A 13,600-nucleotide genomic window follows, 5' to 3' on the forward strand; every position below is an offset into this window, starting at 1 on the left:
ACCTCGATGAGTGCGACAGTTGCTTGCCACCTGTTCCAGTATCCTCAGCTGATGATGTCGACGATGGAGCAGATCGAGAAGGTGGCTCTCCCATCAGGAAGTGCCTCTTGGAGGTGCCTGACCCACCTTCCGCCCTGTGATTGCGCCTAAAGTGACTGCGCTGGATGTTACACGCCAGCTGGGAATTTCTGCTGGAACATCTGTGCCAATGATGGGAGCACGCTCACAACACTACCGCAACACGACGAAGAATCTGACCACCATTCGGACTTTACACAAACTGGCAATGTTCTGAGAGACCATTTATACTGCTAATGTCAACATTGCCGTCCTCCGAGAAGTGATCGCCGCTGATTTCTACATCCCCACTAGCTACAGGGCACACGTCTCCCATACTTCTGACAACGGTAGAGGACACGCCATCTTCCTGGACTCCCTGCTGAAGACGTAATGTACCATCCCAATGCCAGAGGTATGGCACTCACGGTGTTCGGCGTGTGCATCCTCAACGTATATGCGCCATCCGCTTCCAGTCGACGTCGTGACCGACACATCTTTGCTGACGTGCTAACGCCGCTTTTTTAGGGTCCCCTGTATGAAATGGTCCTCAGCGATTTCAACTCAACGGCCTGATGACCGCGTCGTTTCCCGTGTGCGGCCATCTCCGTCATCATCGACAGACCTCAGCTTGTTGACACATGGACCAAAGTTCATGGCACCCGCGCAGGGCTTACATACTATACGCAGCAATCGTCCAGTCGCCTCAACAGTATATACTTCACACGTTCCTTTGATGCCGACACTCGACGTACCGAAGTATGGTCTCTGTCTTTCTCTGACCACGACGCCTACATCTGTGATGTCGTCCCCGCCCTCCAAAAGCCACAGTCGTGGCCTGCGGAAATTAAACGTTTCCCATCTGAATGTCCCTGAATGCCGACGGATCACTGAGGATATGTGGGCCCTCTGTCGTCGACGACGCCCCACGAATACATCCACCTTATCCTTGTGGGTATCCTGGGCGAAACCAGCTCTACGCAGGGCACTGATGGGGAAAAACTTCAAAGCTTGGAAAGTGAGCATCATGGGCTTTTATTATGCGGTGCTTCGTGACTTCACTTCGATGGCATTCTCTCCTGTCTGTCAGATGATAGTGCATCATGCTAAAGTGCAGATCACTCATGCCCACCGATGCGGTTCTAGGCGCTTCAGTCTGGAGCCTCGCGACCGCTACTGTCGCAGGTTCCAATCCTGCCTCGGGCATGGATGTGTGTGATGTCCTTAGGATAATTAGGTTTAAAGTAGTTCTAGGTTCTAGGTGGCTGATCACCTCAGATTTGTTATGTCCCACAGTGCTCAGAGCCATTTGAACCATTTCGGACTTCACTCATACGACGACGCTTGGATAGGGACCCATGTAAGATCCTGCACCGGTGACCATATGTAACACGAAACGCCATCAATGTACTACCTTCCCACAGAACGCCGACGTCGTAGTCGAGCTCTCATCCACGACCTCACCAATGATGAAGGACGACGATACATTACGCAATGTGCCATTGGCCCCGCTTTCTGTTCTCGTTTCCACCGGCTGTAAGCTGCCGTCCCACATTCCCCGACCTTAATTCAGGAGGTAGCAGCATTGCCTGTCAACACCTTGCCAAGAGACGTGGCTCAAAAAATTCAGGAACAGGTGATATCCGATGAAGTTCTAGATGCTATCAAGCTGGTAGCTGCCAAAACGCCCGCTGGACCTGATGGCCTCCCCCGTCAATTTTACAAGTGTTTTAGCTATCTTTTGGTACCTACTTGGACGTCCATCTGTCGTGAACTGATGTCAGCCACAACGACGATCCCAGCCACCTTTTCTGATTGGTTCCCTAAGCCACATGGGCGATGACGGATCCGTGATCACTGGCCCATCACTCTACTCAACAGTGACATGGAAATTTTTACCCTTTTGTCGACATCATGACTCAAGAAGGCAGAAAGATGTCACATCCCTTGATCAGACTTCGCTGGGCGGTGTCAACAACATCCACACGGCCGTTACAGGAACATGATCGCTTTCGCGTGGACGCAACGTTTACTGGCGGACTGGTATCGCTTGACTTCAGTCAGGCATTCGACCGTGTCGCCCATACCTTTCTGAAATGTGTCCTCCAACACATGCGTTTTCCGGCTCGTATAGTAACTGTGGTAATGCTGCTCTTGAGCGGCGCGACTTCAAGAATACTTTGTAATGGTCGTCTCACCGCGCCTCTAGTGATCGAACTCTCTGTCCGACAGGGTTGCCCTCTTTCCACGATACTGTATGCTTTGCCATTAAGGGTCTCCGGAAAGGCTCAAAATCATGAAAAGTTCAATTTTTACTTTTTTGCGTTTTCTGAATCTGCAGACTATTAACTTTTAATAGATATATAGTTTATTCAATTCCGAAGACTACAACTATTTTTAAATTGTTTTTGAAATGTGTTCTACATGGGCGTGACCCACTGTGGCGCTGTTAAACTGCTGTCAAATTGTGTTATTATTAACGTCCGTGTTCATCAGGTACATTTTAGTGATGTGAGATAAAGTATAAAACCTATTTTCAGACACTTAGCAGCAACTGAACTGTTGAAAAAGTGTATTCACGGAAAAACTCAAAACCCCAATGAAAGTGTAAATAGTGTTATATGGTCGAGAATCCCCAAGACTGTATTTGTTGGAATAGAAACACTTCACTTTGGTGTGTATGATGCTGTTGCGACTTTCAATGATGGCAACATTGTAAGGTGCAAGGTATTTAGAAATATGGGAATGAAGATATGTTCTAACATGGTACGAGCGATGCTTGCTTTAGACAAGGAACGCCTTCGGGCTGCAGACAGGGCTGTAAAGAGTCTAGAAATACAAGCAAGAGTAAACAGGAGGAGGAACAAGAGGAAGCTGGAGGAGGAGTTTGCAGAGGATGAAGATAATCCATCCTATGGACCTGGAATGCACTAAAAAGTTAATCCAATCTTTGTCGCTCGATTCCCAAAACTTTTATTTTCTCATACTAATTACATGTTTTCTAAGGATCTTCCACACATATTTGTTTCAAACTTTCAGTAAATGTTACACAGTACCTTCTGCATAATTTAACACAGCCTTTTTCCAAAAAACTGTATATTTTTGAATATATAAATAAAAAATTGCAAAAAATGTTGTGAATTTTCATAAAATTGAAAAAAAATCATCTTTAATAACTGAACTAAAATTTTGTAAAATCCCTGTGTTAAGTTGTAGCCCATATTCCAATAAATAATCTGTAAAAAGTTCAACTTCCTACCTCAAATACTTTGTGAGGAAAGATGTAATTTATAAGCGTTATTTTAATATTGCAAGTATAGGGCGTTCCGGAGCCCCTTAAAGCCCATACTCCAGGGGCTTCGCTAACGCCTGGTGGGCCTGACATTACATGGGCACCGCTTCTGTTGTACAACCTATGCTGACGATCTAGTCCTCTACCTCCGCAAGGAAGACGATGTTCGTGCGGCTTTGATTTGGTCGGCGACATATGGGGAGGCATCGGGCAGTTCTCTTAATATTTCCAAATCGAAGGGTCTGCTCATTGGTGAGGGTCTACCTGAGAGATATGTCGCTCCTCTGTGATCACCTGCATCCGCTATTTGGGCCTTGAATTTTGAATGACTTCCGTCGCTCAGCGGCAACCAACAGTAGATGATGATGATGTTAGGTTTGTGGTGCGCTCAACTGCGCGGTTATCAGCGCCTGTGGTACAACGTCCCAACCTTTGCTTAGTACAAGCTCGCCACGTTCATGAATGGTGATGAAATGATGAGGATAACACAAACACCCAGTCATCTCGAGGCAGGTGAAAATAAACCAACGGTAGACGTCTCCTCCAAACGATCAGGGCTAACCTTGTGGAACACCGGCTTTGATCCCTCGACACTGTGCAGCGTGCGCAATACGTGAATGTTCACCACGCCTCAAGTTACCCCCATGTGGACCCCCGGCTCCGATTACCCTTGCACGTCGTATGTTGATGCCGATGGGATCCTTTGTCTGCACCGGTATGTTATTCAAAGTTCAATATTCCTTCCTTACCCCCCCCCCCCCCTGGGAGCGTCGTGGAGTGGGCTTATTCCATGTACCAGACAGAGCTCCCAACTGAAAATATGGCGTCGCTGTTTAACAAGAATAATAAGTTGTCGTCTCTTCCTCTATGAATAGATGCTGAATGCAGCTAGCCGCTAACTTTGTGTAATGTCTTGTCTGTATAGACGTGTATCTGTTGCCTTTAAGACCCTTTCACCTTCACACATAAATCTATACAGTAATGTAAGGGCCTCCCGTGTCTTGGCTGATCCGTGATAAGACAGGCGAAAAGTTAGACTAATGGAGGATTATTAGTATTATCTCTATTTTCATTCGCTCTCTCTCTCTCTCTCTCTCCTTTATCTATGTACAGTTTTTAATATAATATTTCATTACGTGAAATCAGCCAAATAGGGTCTTCGTCTTGGTAATCAGTGGCTGGCTTGCTGTAAGAGATCTTTACATTTATTATTACTGTTAAACACTGTATTCAGTCGGGAGAATCAATCGTGTGGACAATTTGTTCCTTTTACGAAAGATTGCGAATTCCAGATATGTACGAAGCCTTTTTGGACGATTTAACACAGACTCAGTGATTGCAGGCTCTCTTCGACACAGCTGAAACTTCCCCACTAATTACAGGGCCAACGTGATCATCAAATGGTTCAGAAAAAACTCATTCGTTCATTCACTCCGGAACAAAAAGTCACAAACATTATTTATGAAGGAAATTGTGTATTAAATCCATCTCCATTACATGTCCAGATCTCCGGTGATTCCACGTCTTAATTATTTTCCGTTTACACTCTCTTTCTATTCAAACAAACCGCTAGTGGCACAAACGTTAATTCGCTCGATTTAGCGAGAAGAAAATCAGAATATGTATCTCTCAGAAACACGTCAATCCCTCAATCCCTACTCCAGAAGCTGTCCTAGTTACCACTCTAACAACCATGGAGAATGCATATATGCATCTCTGTTATTTCAAAGAATAAACGCGCTAGAAAATACTTTGGCGTCGTCTAGCTGTCGCCGCATATGTTACGAGAAAATCAGATCAGATACTTTTCCAAAGTGAATGAATGTGGATGGTTTGATTGACAATGATTAATTGGTGCGTGGTAGAGGGTATTTTCTGTGGGGACATTACAGCTGCCCGACGAGCCTTATCGTACTGCTTTTGCATGAATACGCGCCAGTCTCCATGTCAGCCACAGTCATATTATCATACATTCCACCCTCCTTTTATCACTTTCGGCACTTCTTTCTTGAATTAAGTTACATCCTCCACTCCCTTCCACGTATACTGCAGGCAAAGACTGTACACGACACCTTACAAATGCCTCGAACCCCAACGCCATCGAACACAAGTTTCCCCAGATCATATGGCGTCGTGTGTGCAAAGCGGTGCATGCTGGTTATCTCGACACCAGCGTTCAGTCCACCTGGGCTATCACCGTCAATGGCAAACAGGTCAACCAGTTTCGTTTGCACAGCATCCGCGTCGCTGACACACCCCTCTGTGTTCACTGTGGTGTAGAGGACACAGGCGCTCATCGATTCACATGTGGTCTGTCGTCTGACGTCTGGAGGCTCACGCAGCTTATCTTGCCTTTTATTAACCGACAGACACCTGCTCAGATCAGTTTTCTGACGCTTTTATTCCCGGATATGATTCATTACCGCGCAACAAAATCTAACGCTGTGAGTTGTATACGCAGTTATACCGTCCGACGAGAAATGAGAACTAGGTTATTGGACGTACCTCAACGACCGACACTGTGCACTTCTTTGCAACCCCAGATACAAGCAGCTCTATTCCAGTTTTCTATGGAGCACTTTTCACGACCCGCCTTCCAGCTGGAACGTCCAGGGCATGAGATGCTGATGCTTTTCCCGACATGATGTTCTGAACAGACCACAAACGGAATCTCCATTAAAATTTTGAGAAGACACATTTGGATATTCTGCTAATCGGAGGGCGCTAGCGACTCCTGGAATGCTGGTACATAGAATAATTTAATAAAAAAATAAAAAAGTAAGGAAAAAAATAAAAGAAAATAAAAAATACACAAAGAAGCAAAAAATTAAATGGAATATTCGAGAAAAAAGCATGACACCAGGTTTCGAATCCTGGCTTTGACAGAAATTTTTATTCATTGCTTCGCTCTCTATTCATTTCTTAAGGTGTTTGTCTGGAGTGTAGACGTGAAACATGGACCATAATCAGTTAAGATAAGAAGAGAAAAAATTTTAAGGAATGTGGTGTCACAGGAGAATATTGAAGATAAGATGGGCAGATTTATAACTAATGTGTAGGTAGTGAATCAAACTGCCGGCCTGTCGCAGGTTCGAATCCTGAATTGGACATGGATGTGTGTGATGTTCTTAGGTCAGTTAGGTTTAAGTAGTTCTAAGTTCTAGGGGACTGGTGACCTCAGAAGTTAAGTCCCATACTGCTCAGAGCCATTTGAACCACTTTTTTTTTAATCGAACTGTGGAAAACATTTATGGCACAACTCACCCAAAAGAATGGATCAGTTGATAGTACACATGAAGTCAAAGAATCGTCAACTTGATAATTAATTGAAGTGTGAGATGAAAACATTGTAGAAGGAAGCAAAGGGATCAAAACAGGAAGTAGGTCGACATGCATGTAGGCTGCAGTAGGTATTCAGTGAAGTAGAGGCTTTTGCAGAATAGACAACTGTGGAAATCTGTATCAAGCCAGTCTTTGCTTTGAGGACGATAACAACACACAAAAATTTTCATTTCAGGCAAAACATTTCGGTAAATACAATGACAAAAAAAATCGCAGTACAAAAAGTTATTAATGTAGAGTAAAGAAATTTCCGGAATTACATTTGTCTAGGTAACGTGTTTAAGTGATAGACATTGTAAGATCACAGATTACTGTAAGCGCGAGATAAGACATTACAAATGTGAGATGCTGGTACATTAATAAGCGGTGTAACAGACAGAAAGTTGAATGCAAGAATGGAAACGTGCATTTATTGTGTTGTACAGGTGTCCGATGTCAGGTTGTCGGGCGGAGTTCATGCCTGATGTACTTGGTTGGTCAATAGAGTGATGGTTAACGCTGGTTGTGGATGACACTTGAGCAATCGCCCGGTGATGCCCCATACGTGGTCGATTCTAGACAGATCTGGTGATCGAGCAGGCCAAAGCAACGTAGAGCATGCTGGATTACAACAGTGGTATGTGGGCGAGAGTTATCCTGTCGTAAAACACCCCCTGGAATGCTGTTCGTGAATGGCTGCACAACAGGTCGAATCACCAAAATGGGGTACAATTTTAGAGGCATGGTGCATGGAATAACCACGGGAGTGCTCCTGCTGTCATACGAAATCGCGTCCCAGAGAATAACAACAGGTGTAGGTCCAATGTGTTTAGCACTCAGACAGGTTGGTTGTTGGCCGACACTGGCACCGAGGCAGAATCAACTTTCATCAGAAAACCAAACAGACCTCCACCCTGCCATCCAATGAGCAATCACTTGACACCACTGAAGTCGCAAATGGCGGTGGTTTGAGGTTGGTGGGATGAGCGCTACGGGGCGTCTGGCTCGGAGCTGTCCTTGAAGTATTGGGAACAGTTCACTGTGGTGCCAACTGCTGCTCAAATTGGTGCTGCAGATGCAGTACGGTGCGCCAGAGCCACACACTGAACACGATGGCCTTCGCTCTCGGTAATGCCACGTGGCCATGCGCAGCCCGCTTTTTTGCGGCCACACATTATCGTGGCCACCGCTGGCACCAATCTACATCTACATCTACATCTATACTCCGCAAGCCACCCAACGGTGTGTGGCGGAGGGCACTTTACGTGCCACTGTCATTACCTCCCTTTCCTGTTCCAGTCGCGTATGGTTCGCGGGGAGAACGACTGTCTGAAAGCCTCCGTGCGCGCTCTAATCTCTCTAATTTTACATTCGTGATCTCCTCGGGAGGTATAAGTAGGGGGAAGCAATATATTCGATACCTCATCCAGAAACACAACCTCTCGAAACCTGGCGAGCAAGCTACACCGCGATGCAGAGCGCCTCTCTTGCAGAGTCTGCCACTTGAGTTTATTAAACATCTCCGTAACGCTATCACGGTTACCAAATAACCCTGTGACGAAACGCGCCGCTCTTCTTTGGATCTTCTCTATCTCCTCCGTCAACCCGATCTGGTACGGATCCCACACTGATCAGCAATACTCAAGTATAGGTCGAACGAGTGTATTGTAAGCCACCTCCTTTGTTGATGGACTACATTTTCTAAGCACTCTCCCAATGAATCTCAATCTGGTACCCGCCTCACCAACAATTAATTTTATATGATCATTCCACTTCAAATCGTTCCGCACGCACACTCCCAGATATCTCACAGAAGTAACTGCTACCAGTGTTTGTTCCGCTATCATATAATCATACAATAAAGGATCCTTCTTTCTATGTATTCGCAATACATTACATTTGTCTATGTTAAGGGTCACTTGCCACTCCCTGCACCAAGTGCCTATCCGCTGCAGATCTTCCTGCATTTCGCTACAATTTTCTAATGCTGCAACTTCTCTGTATACTACAGCATCATCCGCGAAAAGCCGCATGGAACTTCCGACACTATCTACTACGTCATTTACATATATTGTGAAAAGCAATGGTCCCATAACACTCCCCTGTGGCACGCCAGAGGTTACTTTAACGTCCGTAGACGTCTATTCATTGATAACAACATGCTGTGTTCTGTTTGCTAAAAACTCTTCAATCCAGCCACACAGCTGGTCTGATCTGATCTGTACAATGGCCACATTCCTGTCAAATATTTCTGCAGTATCGCAGAAGAAACATCCAGTTCCTCGTAGCCATATTACTCAACCTCATTCAAATTCAGTGAGGTGTTGATAATGACGTGTTTGTCGCCTAAAGGCATTCTTGACTGAGATCAGCTTACCACGTCGAATCTCAAAGGTAACTAACGCTTACGACCAATTACACAGTATATTTAAACATGGTTTTCATCCTCATATGTTACTGCAGCGAAATTGGAAGAGACATCATCTTTCAGATGTAGAAACGCGTCTGCCAACTTTCATTTATGTCTTGCGATTTTTTCCGTCCATGTACATGTATTGAACGGAATGGACAGTGTATTGAACGGAATGGACAGTGTCTTGAAAGGAGGATATAAGATGAACATCAACAAAAGCAAAACGAGGATAATGGAATGTAGTCACAGTAAATCGGGTGATGCTGAGGGGATTAGATTAGGAAATGAGACACTTAAAGTAGTAAAGGAGTTTTGATATTTAGGGAGTAAAATAACTGATGATGGTCGAAGTAGAGAGGATATAAAATGTATACTGGCAATGGCAAGGAAATCGTTTCTGAAGAAGAGAAATTTGTTAACATCGAGTATAGATTTAAGTGTCAGGAAGTCGTTTCTGAAAGTATTTGTATGGAGTGTAGCCATGTATGGAAGTGAAACATGGACGATAACCAGTTGGGACAAGAAGAGAATAGAAGCTTCCGAAATGTGGTGCTACAGAAGAATGCTGAAGATAAGGTGGGTAGATCACGTAACTAATGAGGAGGTATTGAATAGGATTGGGGAGAAGAGAAGTTTGTGGCACAACTTGACTAGAAGAAGGGATCGGTTGGTAGGACATGTTTTGAGGCATCAAGGGATCACAAATTTAGCATTGGAGGGCAGCGTGGAGGGTAAAAATCGTAGAGGGAGACCAAGAGATCAATACACTAAGCAGATTCAGAAGGATGTAGGTTGCAGTAGGTACTGGGAGATGAAGAAGCTTGCACAGGATAGAGGAGCATGGAGAGCTGCATCAAACCAGTCTCAGGACTGAAGACCACAACAACAACAATGTACATGTAATCCACTGCGGAGGAATCCTGGTTCGTTGTGCACGACAAACTGGAGCAAATTATCAGTTGTACTGCGTATGACAGCCTGCCATACAAACATCAAAATGTGGTTTTAAGGTATAGTACAATGCCCTCTGTGTGGTTCAAATGGCTCTGAGCACTATGGAACTCAACTGCTGAGGTCATTAGTCCCCTAGAACTTAGAACTAGTTAAACCTAACTAACCTAAGGACATCACAAACATCCATGCCCGAGGCAGGATTCGAACCTGCGACCGTAGCGGTCTCGCGGTTCCAGACTGCAGCGCCTTTAACCGCACGGCCACTGCGGCCGGCTGCCCTCTGTGTTATTGTAGTGAGAAGGAAGCGACTCTGCCTTACTTCTCTGGTTCCGGTATAACTAACCTGGTGTCTTGCTGCTTCGTCAGTCCCTCGTCGCATAGTAGTAGCGCTCAGCTGCCAGGTTGAATGTTGGTTTATGATCCTGCTGATGTGAGGTGTGACGGGATACGAGTTGTTTAACGTTAACAACGTTTTGATTAAAATTCTTCTGGACATCATGCCGCGTCATTGCAAAAAAAACTAACAACAATAATAAAATAAAACCGACGTTTAGACCGAATTGCAACGGCCTTCCTCAGTGCCAAAACGTCGGTTTTAGTTTTTCTTATTGTTGTTAGTTTTTTAGCAAAGACGCGGCATAATACCCAGAAGAATTTTAATCACAATGACACCGGCCGCGGAAGCCTATGTTCTAATATCGTTAACAACGTTTTTTAATATACTCGTTTTCATGAAGATTTCTTTGAAACACACGTCACTCAATTTCCAATATGGCAGCTCTTGCCCTCGCCGTTATACTGAACCCCTAACAACATATTTATCACTTTCAATACTCGTTATAGATACTGCCAACGACACGTGGCGTTCACTAATAATTAATACCTTCACATTAACTTTATATTTTATTTATCACTGCTATATTTAGTCGAGACTGTTCTTTTGGAGCCGCCTCCGGTTACTCGACCGTGCGTTTTTGAGTGCCACCTCGCTACAAACTCGCCCTGTCTTCCCGACGGCACAAGAGCACAAGAGAGACACCACCTTTCTCCCTCAGGAAGGAGACTCCACTCGTCTGCTAAGCATATATATATATATATATATATATATATATATATATATATATATATATATATATATATATATACTCTCAACCAATGGGTTTTAGATCGCTGTTGCCAGCCGGATCTGACGTCACGTTTGCGGACATTGTCACGGAAGTTTATCTCGGAACACTGTCTCCGATTGTAAGACCCTACTCCCGAATAGTCGGATCTTGTCCCCACTAAGGTTGCACAACATTGCCTCATATGATGTTATCGTTAATGCTCCTTACTGACGCATAATTGTCAGATGTACAAGTAGCCTTCTCATGTACATGTAGCATTCCCGATCCCATAAATGTGCGTAATAACTATCATAAAGACGTGAAGGGAATCCAGGTATGCATTACAATAGGTTATCAAGCAATATATCTGTGTGTTATTTGATAGAAAATAAATTAACCCAATGATGATGGAGAAACTTCACTGAAATATTCTTGGGTGTTAAAGAAGCAAAATTTATTTTTACTCAAGGCAGAACCGATTTCCCTAATTATGTGTAAAACCACAGATCGCATCAAGTAGGATATGCACTCATTCTTCTCGCGCCAAAATCGGCGAATGTGGCGGGAGAAAGAGTCAGTAATACAATCATAAAAAATCCCCTCTATCGTGCACTTCATAGTGATTTACAGAGTATCGACGTGAATACAGATGTGTTACACAATAAGTATTCTGTTGAGATGAAATTCTTTCATTCTTAATAAATCATGAGCTTCGTTAATCACTTTGGAATTTAAAATCTCAGCCTAATAGGCATTAGAATACTGGACACTTGAATTCAGCACCGAGTCCTCTCTGAAATTTTTTACCTGCACTTAGGACTGGTTGCTCTCCAAGCGGACGCTCCGAGCTACAGATTGAAGGTGATACTACGTCATCTTTGATGTGTGCACATTGCGTGTGCTCACTCCTGAACTGAACGAGAGCCTGCATAATACTCGGCAGTCCTTAACTAAGACTGCAAAGGCCTGGGACAACCGCGTGAGGTGCAGTTTCGTTCTGTCCTCGTACCCGTCGGTGGTTCGCCGCTCTTTCTTCGCAGGGGAGGAAAGAGTAGTATGGCGTCGAGGGCGCAATGAGGGATTAACGCGATAATTCGGGGCACTTTTCGGCCCAATTACACGGCAAGCCGGCAAATTAGGCGTGTCTGCACGCAACGTGTTAATTAAGCCCCCTGTGAGTGGCGGCTTGGTAACCCGGCGCCGTCGCGATCCCCTGACGAAGTCTGCGCTAAAAGAAGGCCGCCGCCGACATGGTTTCGTTCGCAGGCTCCCCGACCTAATGACGCCGTGGAGCACTCCCAGCTCTACACGGCGGGCGCCCCGCCAAAGGCGCGATAAGCAGGTGGAGGCGGCGGCGGCGGCGGTAGCGGCACCACAAACGTACCTGCGCAATTCCGGCACTGTGGTCGGAAGTTCAGCGAAGCGGCTAGACACAGGGTAGCTAAAAGTCTCTGTGCACTTGCTAGAAAAATTCAGGTTGAAAATTTAATGCTCCTGGTTGTCACGTGAAGCATAATGTGTCGTGAATAATTGTATTAAAAAAATTGTTGCCTTTTATTTGTTTGATCCTGAAAGAACAAGTTCCTGACAGGGGGACCGACGAGTGGCAACGAGGGTCACTAAAAGAGCAAAGCCGGCAACCAGTGCTAGGAACTGCTGCACTGCATTGTGACGAGAGACAATATACTTCGTTCTTTATAAAACCTGAATGAAATATACTGAATTTTTTTTCATTTCATGTAATGTCTAGACTGATAGTACATCTATCACTGCTGTGGCCTTCTCCACCAGACATCACGGCGCCTACAGTATCAGCAACCAAACTGATAGCCTGGAGCTGCGGGTTGCCCGCCTCGCAGGCACACCGAAGCACTACACAACCGACAGGCAATATTGATGAACGGCCACAGTCATTACCACAACAAAAACACCACAGCAAAGACACCAGCGGCCACCAGGGGCCACTACCGGCTCACATAAACATAAGGAAGAGGTCGATGAAGATCCCAGAACTATTTTCACACGTCAAACCACGTGATAGAAAATAGTTCCGAGGTACTCATCCGCCGAAGCGCTATAAAGGCCGGCGCTCGGGCGCACATCGGCAGTTAGACGACCGCCAGCAGACATGGATAACTGCCGCACCGGCAGCCGGCTTGGATCTTCTCGCTGATCTCTGAATTATGCTTGGTATATCGGAGAAGTTTCTGGCGGAGACTAGTAGGAAATTATTTCAGTTGTTTTCTATATTATTCTTTTATGTTGTTGTGATTCGGAGACGGATCATTGTTTTGTGTTGGTGTTATACCAGGAGAATTTGTTTTGGTTAATTGAACAGTGCAATAAATTGTTTCGGACTTTGATCGTTAGTTTCCTCTGTTTACGCAGACATAGCAATCACGGTGTGCATGGTAAAAAGTGTGTCCACAATATTTTGTGTTTTATGTACTGCTGTAC

Source organism: Schistocerca nitens, chromosome 6 (assembly GCF_023898315.1).
Source record: "Schistocerca nitens isolate TAMUIC-IGC-003100 chromosome 6, iqSchNite1.1, whole genome shotgun sequence".
NCBI lineage: Eukaryota > Metazoa > Arthropoda > Insecta > Orthoptera > Acrididae > Schistocerca > Schistocerca nitens.